The following is a 12,107-nucleotide window of genomic DNA, read 5'->3' on the forward strand; positions in this document are numbered from 1 at the left end:
CGCAAACAAGCACGCCCCTCAGAAAATAAAAAGGATTAAGAGAAAGTATCAACCTGCTTGGATGAACACAGAAATAAAATCTGCAATAAAAAATAGGGACAATGCAAAAGCCAATGAACCTACGCTATATCGTTTTTGGAGAAACAAAACAACATCCCTTATTCGTCAATCTAAACAGGATTATTTTAAAAGTGCTATTTCCAAAAACAGTGGAAATACAAACTGTGGCAGATTTTAAGAAATGCTCAATCATCATTTAATTACCCAAATTCAAGCGAAACAACACTCCTTGAACTAAATGGCAAGAGTGTAACCGATGCAAAGGAAATTGCTGATGCCTTTAATTTGTTTTTTACATCTGTATCAAACAAATATGTAAATGATGATGAAGACAACAAACAACCTATAAACAGAAGACATGAATCCTTGAATCGATATGTATCCACTAAATTACCAATAGACGCTTGTTTTAAATATACCGGAAGTTACACATGAGTTTGTCTTTAAGTATCTTATATACCTTGACACTACTAAAACCACTGGTACCGATGAATTAAGTGCCTACATTTAAAGAAAAGTGCACGATATATTGCACCAAGGCTTACCCATATCTTAAATCTTAGTATTCGAGAAAACGTATTTCCATCGATATGGAAGTCGGCTAAAGTTAACCCGATTCACAAAAGCGGGTCCCCCTTAGACCCAGCTAATTATAGACCGATAGCGGTACTTCCGGTAGTGTCAAAAATCTTAGAAGTCATGTTCACCATGAATTATATAGATATGTAGATAATTTCGGCTAGCTAAGGGTGACTCAGTCTGGGTTTAGAGCCAAACATTCGTGAAACGGCCTTGCTTAATTTGATAGATTGTTGGATGAAAAATATTGATGACGGATAATATATTTAATTGGCTCAATTATGCTAGATTTAAGAAAAGCATTCGACCTAGTAAATCATGATATCCTATTAGAAAAAAAAGGAAAATTTACCAATGTTCAGATATATCAATTAAATGGTTTCAGACATATCTGAATAACAGAACACAAAGTGTATTTTCAAACGGGGAAAGATCAACCCCAATGTACGTTACAAGTGGTGTACCACAAGGTTCAATTCTTTGGGCCACTCTTATTTTTACTTTATAGTAATGATTTAGATTTATGTCTTTCACATTGTTCTGCGAATAGGCCTATGTATGCAGACGATACTACATTCATGTTAATGTTAAGAGTATTGATGAGCTTTCTATGAGATGCTAAACATATATACAATTGGTGTCAGCAAAGTAAGATGGTTATTAATACCGAGAAAACGAAAAATATGTTAATATATGTTCTAAGCAGAAGCAAATTACTCTAAATTCCAACAATCTAAATGTGATGATAAATAACGAGCTGCTAAGTAATACTTCATCAGAAAATGCTTCTAGGTGTAAGGATTGATGCAAATCTTACGTGGAATGATCAAATTGATTTTGTTTGTAATACCATAAGTAGTAGAATAGCACTCTTAAGAAGAATTAAACGATTTATCGACATCCCTACATGTGTGTTATACTATAATGGCTATATTCAGCCATTCATGGATTATTGTAATCTCACATGGGGTTCATGCAACCAGGGATATATTGACCGAATAGAAAAGCTTAAAAAATGTGCAGCCCGAATAATACTAGATGCTACTTATGATGAAAGGTCCAGCGACCTTTTGAAAGACTTGGATGGCATACTTTCAATGAACGTCTTAATATGAAAAGGCTGGTTATGGTATATAAATCACTTCACGGACTTGCCCCGTCTTACATGAAAGAAATGTTTGAGTATATTCATGATGTACATACACAGTGGCGTAGGAAGGTACTTTTGAGTGTGGGGGGGGGGGCTGAAGACTGATGGCCGGCCTGGGGGAGGGGTCTAAGGGGATTTTTTTTTGCATTTCCAGGTGCCTCAGATGCAATTTGGTGCAATATAGTACACTTCAACTCCCACTCCATTTTGTAAAGAATTTTGCATTTTCACCTGGCCTTAAATGCATTTTGGTGCTCCAAATGAGATTTTTTTCTCATTTGGAATGATACTTCCGCTCCCCATATTTTTCACTGGGGGGGGGGGGCTAGCGCCCCAGCCCCCCCCGGTTCCTACGCCCTTGTACATACATATGGCCTACGTTCAACTACATCATCTGGGCTCTTTCTAACTGGGGGGAAAAACTGAATTCCACAGGAAAAGATTCCCCCACATTGCTGCAAAACAACGGAACGCACTACCAAATGAAATAAAAAATGCAAACAGCTTAAGTAGTTTAAAAGATTAGTTCAACGTTTTATCAAGTAATGACATGTTTTATTGCTCTCTTCGTTTTATTTGAAAGTTTTAGATCAGTAATAATTGTCATAATTGTGTGATTTTGTTTTTATTAATTTTATAAACATGTATAATTTTTATATTAATAATATTCTTATTTCATTTTGATCGTAGGTTAAGAATCTTACTCGTTTATACTCATTCATAATTTCATACTTCATTTAGCATTTTTTAATTTGCAACATTTTAGTTTTATACTTATATATTTTACTTGATATTTATCTATTTTTGTATTGTATGAGGGCCTCGTGGAAGATTAGCTTCGGCTAAACGAGATACCCTCTCAAAATAAAGTTTAATAAATAAATAAATTTCCACATCATATCTATTGCCCCGCGTGTCTTCTTCTTATGTAAACTTTGGAAGAGCTATACGGCTGTGTATAGCTTTGGACTTGCTATCAAGGAACTCTAGACAAAGAAACAAAAGTGCGACCTCTCTCTATGGATACCTGGCCCTGGGAGATCAACGTCCTTTCCAGGGGTTAACAACAGTGTCACGTGGTATCGCAACTGGCCTTCTGGAGATGGGCTAACGGGAATACCGGACTGAACCTGGCCGACAGAGCTAGCAAACAGCAAATTATACTCTAAAGTAGGTATAATGCGGTCACCTGGCAGTAACGTGACAAACCATGTGAATGATGAAGGCAAAGTGGGTAATATAGGATAGCACACAGTAACACTTGGAAGAGTCCACGTTAACGTGTTTTCTATTTATGCAAGTGCGTTGATTGTCCAAACAATTCAAATTACAATTCAAATTACAATTCTCAATACTGGCGTACACATGATTGACAAGGTGGAGAAGGGGTGGGGAGGGGACTTTTTCACGAATGATTCAATACAAACCTTAATACTACACGAATCAAGCAGAACAGCAAAAACTGTGGACTTCCAATAATTGCTCAGTAAATTAAACAATATCACAATTTTGTCTAATTAAATGACCATCATATATGTATGCAAGGCACATTTTTCTTTAGTTTTGTTGACATTTCATGACAATCGAAGTGGGTCTACTACCAGCGGCAGGCAAAAGTTCCGATAAGCTCAATGCAAAAGTAGGACTATATTTAACAATAGCAAAAATGACAACAACAACTTAAAATTGCTCAATTTCATAATTTTTGTGCCATCAAATAACAATCTTAAATGACTGTAAGGGATATTATTCTTTCGTGTCCATGACTCTTCATGTATATCGAAGTGGGTCTACTATCAGCATCAGGAGGATTCCGGCAGCGCCCTCATCATCAATTAACAAATACTACACTAAAGAGCAAAAACAGCACAAATGACAACCCTCATTAATTGCTCAATTTAACCCCGTGATAATTTTGTGCCATCAAATGACCATTCTCAATGCATTTAAGGGACATTATTCTCTCGTTTTCATGACTTTTCATAACAATCGAAGGGGGTCTACTATCAGCAGCAGGCGGATTCCGGCAGCGCCCTCATCGGCTACTTGCAAAAATACTACACTAAAGAGCGAAAACAGCCAAAATGACAACCCCGATTAATTGCTCAATTTAACCCCGTGATAATTTTTGTGCCATCAAATGACCATCATAAATGAACGTAAAGGACATTATTCTTTCGTTTTCTTGACTTTTCATGACAATCGAAGGGGGTCTACTATCAGCAGCAGGCGGATTCCGGCAGCGCCCTCGTCGGCTACTTGCAAAAATACTACACTAAAGAGCGAAAACAGCCAAAATGACAACCCCAATTAATTGCTCAATTTAACCCCGTGATAATTTTTGTGCCATCAAATGACCATCATAAATGAATGCAAAGGACATTATTCTTTCGTTTTCATGACTTTTCATGACAATCGAAGGGGGTCTACTATCAGCAGCAGGCGGATTCCGGCAGCGCCCTCATCGGCTAGTTGCAAAAATACTACACTAAACAGCAAAAACAGCCAAAATGACAACCCCAATTAATTGCTCAATTTAACCCCGTGATAATTTTTGTGCCATCAAATGACCATTCTCAATGCATTTAAGGGACATTATTCTCTCGTTTTCATGACTTTTCATAACAATCGAAGGGGGTCTACTATCAGCAGCAGGCGGATTCCGGCAGCGCCCTCATCGGCTCAATGCAAAATAATACACTAAAGAGCGAAAACAGCAAAAATGACAACCCCTATTAATTGCTCAATTTAACCCCGTGATAATTTTTGTGCCATCAAATGACCATCATAAATGAATGTAGGGGACATTATTCTTTCATGTTCGTGACTTTTCATGACAATCGAAGGGGGTCTACTCTCAGCAGCAGGCGGATTCCGGCAGCGCCCTCATCGGCTACTTGCAAAAATACTACACTAAAGAGCGAAAAAAGCCAAAATGACAACCCCCATTAATTGCTCAATTTAACCCCGTGATAATTTTTGTGCCATCAAATGACCATCATAAATGAACGTAAAGGACATTATTCTTTCGTTTTCATGACTTTTCATAACAATCGAAGGGGGTCTACTATCAGCAGCAGGCGGATTCCGGCAGCGACCTCATCGGCTAGTTGCAAAAATACTACACTAAACAGCGAAAACAGCCAAAATGACAACCCCCATTAATTGCTCAATTTAACCCCGTGATAATTTTTGTGCCATCAAATGACCATTCTCAATGCATTTAAGGGACATTATTCTCTCGTTTTCATGACTTTTCATAACAATCGAAGGGGGTCTACTATCAGCAGCAGGCGGATTCCGGCAGCGCCCTCATCGGCTACTTGCAAAAATACAACACTGAACAGCGAAAACAGCCAAAATGACAACCCCCATTAATTGCTCAATTTAACCCCGTGATAATTTTTGTGCCATCAAATGACTATCATAAATGAATGTAGGGGACATTATTCTTTCATGTTCATGACTTTTCATGACAATCGAAGGGGGTCTACTATCAGCAGCAGGCGGATTCCGGCAGCGCCCTCATCGGCTACTTGCAAAAATACTACACTAAAGAGCGAAAAAAGCCAAAATGACAACCCCCATTAATTGCTCAATTTCACCCCGTGATAATTTTTGTGCCATCAAATGACCATCATAAATGAACGTAAAGGACATTATTCTTTCGTTTTCTTGACTTTTCATGACAATCGAAGGGGGTCTACTATCAGCAGCAGGCGGATTCCGGCAGCGCCCTCATCGGCTACTTGCAAAAATACTACACCAAAGAGCGAAAACAGCCAAAATGACAACCCCAATTAATCGCTCAATTTAACCCCGTGATAATTTTTGTGCCAGCAAATGACCATCATAAATGAATGTAGATGACATTATTCTTTCATTTTCATGACTTTTCATGACAATCGAAGGGGGTCTACTATCAGCAGCAGGCGCATTCCGGCAGCGCCCTCATCGGCTACTTGCAAAAATACTACACTAAAGAGCGAAAACAGCCATAATGGCAACCCTCATTAATTGCTCAATTTAGACCCGTGATAATTTTTGTGCCATCAAATGACCATCATAAATGAACGTAAAGGACATTGTTCTTTCGTTTTCATGACTTTTTATGACAATCGAAAGGGGTCTACTATCAGCAGCAGGCGGATTCCGGCAGCGCCCTCGTCGGCTCAATGCAAAATACTACACTAAAGAGCGAAAACAGCAAAAATTACAACCCCCATTAATTGCTCAATTTAACCCCGTGATAATTTTTGTGCCATCAAATGACTATCATAAATGAACGTAAAGGACATTATTCTTTCGTTTTCATGACTTTTCATGACAATCGAAGGGGGTCTACTATCAGCAGCAGGCGGATTCCGGCAGCGCCCTCATCGGCTAGTTGCAAAAATACTACACTAAACAGCAAAAACAGCCAAAATGACAACCCCCATTAATTGCTCAATTTAACCCCGTGATAATTTTTGTGCCATCAAATGACCATTCTCAATGCATTTAAGGGACATTATTCTCTCGTTTTCATGACTTTTAATAACAATCGAAGGGGGTCTACTATCAGCAGCAGGCGGATTCCGGCAGCGCCCTCATCGGCTCAATGCAAAATAATACACTAAAGAGCGAAAACAGCAAAAATGACAACCCCGATTAATTGCTCAATTTAACCCCGTGATAATTTTTGTGCCATCAAATGACCATCATAAATGAATGTAGGGGACATTATTCTTTCATGTTCGTGACTTTTCATGACAATCGAAGGGGGTCTACTCTCAGCAGCAGGCGGATTCCGGCAGCGCCCTCATCGGCTACTTGCAAAAATACTACACTAAAGAGCGAAAAAAGCCAAAATGACAACCCCCATTAATTGCTCAATTTAACCCCGTGATAATTTTTGTGCCATCAAATGACCATCATAAATGAACGTAAAGGACATTGTTCTTTCGTTTTCATGACTTTTCATGACAATCGAAGGGGGTCTACTATCAGCAGCTAGCGGATTCCGGCAGCGACCTCATCGGCTAGTTGCAAAAATACTACACTAAACAGCGAAAACAGCCAAAATGACAACCCCCATTAATTGCTCAATTTAACCCCGTGATAATTTTTGTGCCATCAAATGACCATCATAAATGAATGTAGGGGACATTATTCTTTCATGTTCATGACTTTTCATGACAATCGAAGGGGGTCTACTCTCAGCAGCAGGCGGATTCCGGCAGCGCCCTCATCGGCTACTTGCAAAAATACTACACTAAAGAGCGAAAAAAGCCAAAATGACAACCCCAATTAATTGCTCAATTTAACCCCGTGATAATTTTTGTGCCATCAAATGACCATCATAAATGAACGTAAAGGACATTATTCTTTCGTTTTCTTGACTTTTCATGACAATCGAAGGGGGTCTACTATCAGCAGCAGGCGCATTCCGGCAGCGCCCTCATCGGCTACTTGCAAAAATACTACACTAAAGAGCGAAAACAGCCATAATGGCAACCCTCATTAATTGCTCAATTTAGACCCGTGATAATTTTTGTGCCATCAAATGACCATCATAAATGAATGTAGGGGACATTATTCTTTCATGTTCGTGACTTTTCATGACAATCGAAGGGGGTCTACTCTCAGCAGCAGGCGGATTCCGGCAGCGCCCTCATCGGCTACTTGCAAAAATACTACACTAAAGAGCGAAAAAAGCCAAAATGACAACCCCCATTAATTGCTCAATTTAACCCCGTGATAATTTTTGTGCCATCAAATGACCATCATAAATGAACGTAAAGGACATTGTTCTTTCGTTTTCATGACTTTTCATGACAATCGAAGGGGGTCTACTATCAGCAGCTAGCGGATTCCGGCAGCGACCTCATCGGCTAGTTGCAAAAATACTACACTAAACAGCGAAAACAGCCAAAATGACAACCCCCATTAGTTGCTCAATTTAACCCCGTGATAATTTTTGTGCCATCAAATGACCATTCTCAATGCATTTAAGGGACATTATTCTCTCGTTTTCATGACTTTTCATAACAATCGAAGGGGGTCTACTATCAGCAGCAGGCGGATTCCGGCAGCGCCCTCATCGGCTACTTGCAAAAATACAACACTGAACAGCGAAAACAGCCAAAATGACAACCCCCATTAATTGCTCAATTTAACCCCGTGATAATTTTTGTGCCATCAAATGACTATCATAAATGAATGTAGGGGACATTATTCTTTCATGTTCATGACTTTTCATGACAATCGAAGGGGGTCTACTATCAGCAGCAGGCGGATTCCGGCAGCGCCCTCATCGGCTACTTGCAAAAATACTACACTAAAGAGCGAAAAAAGCCAAAATGACAACCCCCATTAATTGCTCAATTTCACCCCGTGATAATTTTTGTGCCATCAAATGACCATCATAAATGAACGTAAAGGACATTATTCTTTCGTTTTCTTGACTTTTCATGACAATCGAAGGGGGTCTACTATCAGCAGCAGGCGGATTCCGGCAGCGCCCTCATCGGCTACTTGCAAAAATACTACACCAAAGAGCGAAAACAGCCAAAATGACAACCCCAATTAATCGCTCAATTTAACCCCGTGATAATTTTTGTGCCAGCAAATGACCATCATAAATGAATGTAGATGACATTATTCTTTCATTTTCATGACTTTTCATGACAATCGAAGGGGGTCTACTATCAGCAGCAGGCGCATTCCGGCAGCGCCCTCATCGGCTACTTGCAAAAATACTACACTAAAGAGCGAAAACAGCCATAATGGCAACCCTCATTAATTGCTCAATTTAGACCCGTGATAATTTTTGTGCCATCAAATGACCATCATAAATGAACGTAAAGGACATTGTTCTTTCGTTTTCATGACTTTTTATGACAATCGAAAGGGGTCTACTATCAGCAGCAGGCGGATTCCGGCAGCGCCCTCGTCGGCTCAATGCAAAATACTACACTAAAGAGCGAAAACAACAAAAATTACAACCCCCATTAATTGCTCAATTTAACCCCGTGATAATTTTTGTGCCATCAAATGACTATCATAAATGAACGTAAAGGACATTATTCTTTCGTTTTCATGACTTTTCATGACAATCGAAGGGGGTCTACTATCAGCAGCAGGCGGATTCCGGCAGCGCCCTCATCGGCTAGTTGCAAAAATACTACACTAAACAGCAAAAACAGCCAAAATGACAACCCCCATTAATTGCTCAATTTAACCCCGTGATAATTTTTGTGCCATCAAATGACCATTCTCAATGCATTTAAGGGACATTATTCTCTCGTTTTCATGACTTTTAATAACAATCGAAGGGGGTCTACTATCAGCAGCTAGCGGATTCCGGCAGCGCCCTCATCGGCTCAATGCAAAATAATACACTAAAGAGCGAAAACAGCAAAAATGACAACCCTCATTAATTGCTCAATTTAACCCCGTGATAATTTTTGTGCCATCAAATGACCATCATAAATGAATGTAGGGGACATTATTCTTTCATGTTCGTGACTTTTCATGACAATCGAAGGGGGTCTACTCTCAGCAGCAGGCGGATTCCGGCAGCGCCCTCATCGGCTACTTGCAAAAATACTACACTAAAGAGCGAAAAAAGCCAAAATGACAACCCCCATTAATTGCTCAATTTAACCCCGTGATAATTTTTGTGCCATCAAATGACCATCATAAATGAACGTAAAGGACATTGTTCTTTCGTTTTCATGACTTTTCATGACAATCGAAGGGGGTCTACTATCAGCAGCTAGCGGATTCCGGCAGCGACCTCATCGGCTAGTTGCAAAAATACTACACTAAACAGCGAAAACAGCCAAAATGACAACCCCCATTAATTGCTCAATTTAACCCCGTGATAATTTTTGTGCCATCAAATGACTATCATAAATGAATGTAGGGGACATTATTCTTTCATGTTCATGACTTTTCATGACAATCGAAGGGGGTCTACTCTCAGCAGCAGGCGGATTCCGGCAGCGCCCTCATCGGCTACTTGCAAAAATACTACACTAAAGAGCGAAAAAAGCCAAAATGACAACCCCAATTAATTGCTCAATTTAACCCCGTGATAATTTTTGTGCCATCAAATGACCATCATAAATGAACGTAAAGGACATTATTCTTTCGTTTTCTTGACTTTTCATGACAATCGAAGGGGGTCTACTATCAGCAGCAGGCGCATTCCGGCAGCGCCCTCATCGGCTACTTGCAAAAATACTACACTAAAGAGCGAAAACAGCCATAATGGCAACCCTCATTAATTGCTCAATTTAGACCCGTGATAATTTTTGTGCCATCAAATGACCATCATAAATGAATGTAGGGGACATTATTCTTTCATGTTCGTGACTTTTCATGACAATCGAAGGGGGTCTACTCTCAGCAGCAGGCGGATTCCGGCAGCGCCCTCATCGGCTACTTGCAAAAATACTACACTAAAGAGCGAAAAAAGCCAAAATGACAACCCCCATTAATTGCTCAATTTAACCCCGTGATAATTTTTGTGCCATCAAATGACCATCATAAATGAACGTAAAGGACATTGTTCTTTCGTTTTCATGACTTTTCATGACAATCGAAGGGGGTCTACTATCAGCAGCTAGCGGATTCCGGCAGCGACCTCATCGGCTAGTTGCAAAAATACTACACTAAACAGCGAAAACAGCCAAAATGACAACCCCCATTAATTGCTCAATTTAACCCCGTGATAATTTTTGTGCCATCAAATGACTATCATAAATGAATGTAGGGGACATTATTCTTTCATGTTCATGACTTTTCATGACAATCGAAGGGGGTCTACTCTCAGCAGCAGGCGGATTCCGGCAGCGCCCTCATCGGCTACTTGCAAAAATACTACACTAAAGAGCGAAAAAAGCCAAAATGACAACCCCCATTAATTGCTCAATTTAACCCCGTGATAATTTTTGTGCCATCAAATGACCATCATAAATGAACGTAAAGGACATTATTCTTTCGTTTTCTTGACTTTTCATGACAATCGAAGGGGGTCTACTATCAGCAGCAGGCGGATTCCGGCAGCGCCCTCATCGGCTACTTGCAAAAATACTACACCAAAGAGCGAAAAAAGCCAAAATGACAACCCCAATTAATCGCTCAATTTAACCCCGTGATAATTTTTGTGCCAGCAAATGACCATCATAAATGAATGTAGGGGACATTGTTCTTTCATTTTCATGACTTTTCATGACAATCGAAGGAGGTCTACTCTCAGCAGCAGGCGCATTCCGGCAGCGCCCTCATCGGCTACTTGCAAAAATACTACACTAAAGAGCGAAAACAGCCATAATGGCAACCCTCATTAATTGCTCAATTTAGACCCGTGATAATTTTTGTGCCATCAAATGACCATCATAAATGAATGTAGGGGACATTATTCTTTCATGTTCGTGACTTTTCATGACAATCGAAGGGGGTCTACTCTCAGCAGCAGGCGGATTCCGGCAGCGCCCTCATCGGCTACTTGCAAAAATACTACACTAAAGAGCGAAAAAAGCCAAAATGACAACCCCCATTAATTGCTCAATTTAACCCCGTGATAATTTTTGTGCCATCAAATGACCATCATAAATGAACGTAAAGGACATTGTTCTTTCGTTTTCATGACTTTTCATGACAATCGAAGGGGGTCTACTATCAGCAGCTAGCGGATTCCGGCAGCGACCTCATCGGCTACTTGCAAAAATACTACACTAAACAGCGAAAACAGCCAAAATGACAACCCCCATTAATTGCTCAATTTAACCCCGTGATAATTTTTGTGCCATCAAATGACTATCATAAATGAATGTAGGGGACATTATTCTTTCATGTTCATGACTTTTCATGACAATCGAAGGGGGTCTACTCTCAGCAGCAGGCGGATTCCGGCAGCGCCCTCATCGGCTACTTGCAAAAATACTACACTAAAGAGCGAAAAAAGCCAAAATGACAACCCCCATTAATTGCTCAATTTAACCCCGTGATAATTTTTGTGCCATCAAATGACCATCATAAATGAACGTAAAGGACATTATTCTTTCGTTTTCTTGACTTTTCATGACAATCGAAGGGGGTCTACTATCAGCAGCAGGCGGATTCCGGCAGCGCCCTCATCGGCTACTTGCAAAAATACTACACCAAAGAGCGAAAACAGCCAAAATGACAACCCCAATTAATCGCTCAATATAACCCCGTGGTCATTTTTGTGCCATCAAATGACCATTCTCAATGCATTTAAGGAACATTTTTCTCTCGTTTTCATGACATTTCATGACAATCGAAGGGGGTCTACTATCAGCAGCAG

At 40.0% G+C, this 12,107-nt stretch overlaps 1 protein-coding gene across 7 annotated transcripts in view; it reads left to right on the plus strand.

Moving 5' to 3' along the window:
- Positions 1–2,816: 2,816 nt before the first annotated feature.
- Positions 2,817–12,107, plus strand: part of LOC139966510 (intermembrane lipid transfer protein VPS13A-like) — a 123,122-nt gene continuing 113,831 nt past the window's right edge. For all 7 annotated transcript variants that reach the window (XM_071969591.1, XM_071969592.1, XM_071969595.1 and 4 more), the window contains exon 1: positions 2,817–2,897. The gene's annotated coding sequence lies outside the window, so the exon portion shown is untranslated. The remainder of the gene's footprint in view (positions 2,898–12,107) is intronic.

Source organism: Apostichopus japonicus, chromosome 4 (genome assembly GCF_037975245.1).
Source record: "Apostichopus japonicus isolate 1M-3 chromosome 4, ASM3797524v1, whole genome shotgun sequence".
Lineage (NCBI taxonomy): Eukaryota > Metazoa > Echinodermata > Holothuroidea > Aspidochirotida > Stichopodidae > Apostichopus > Apostichopus japonicus.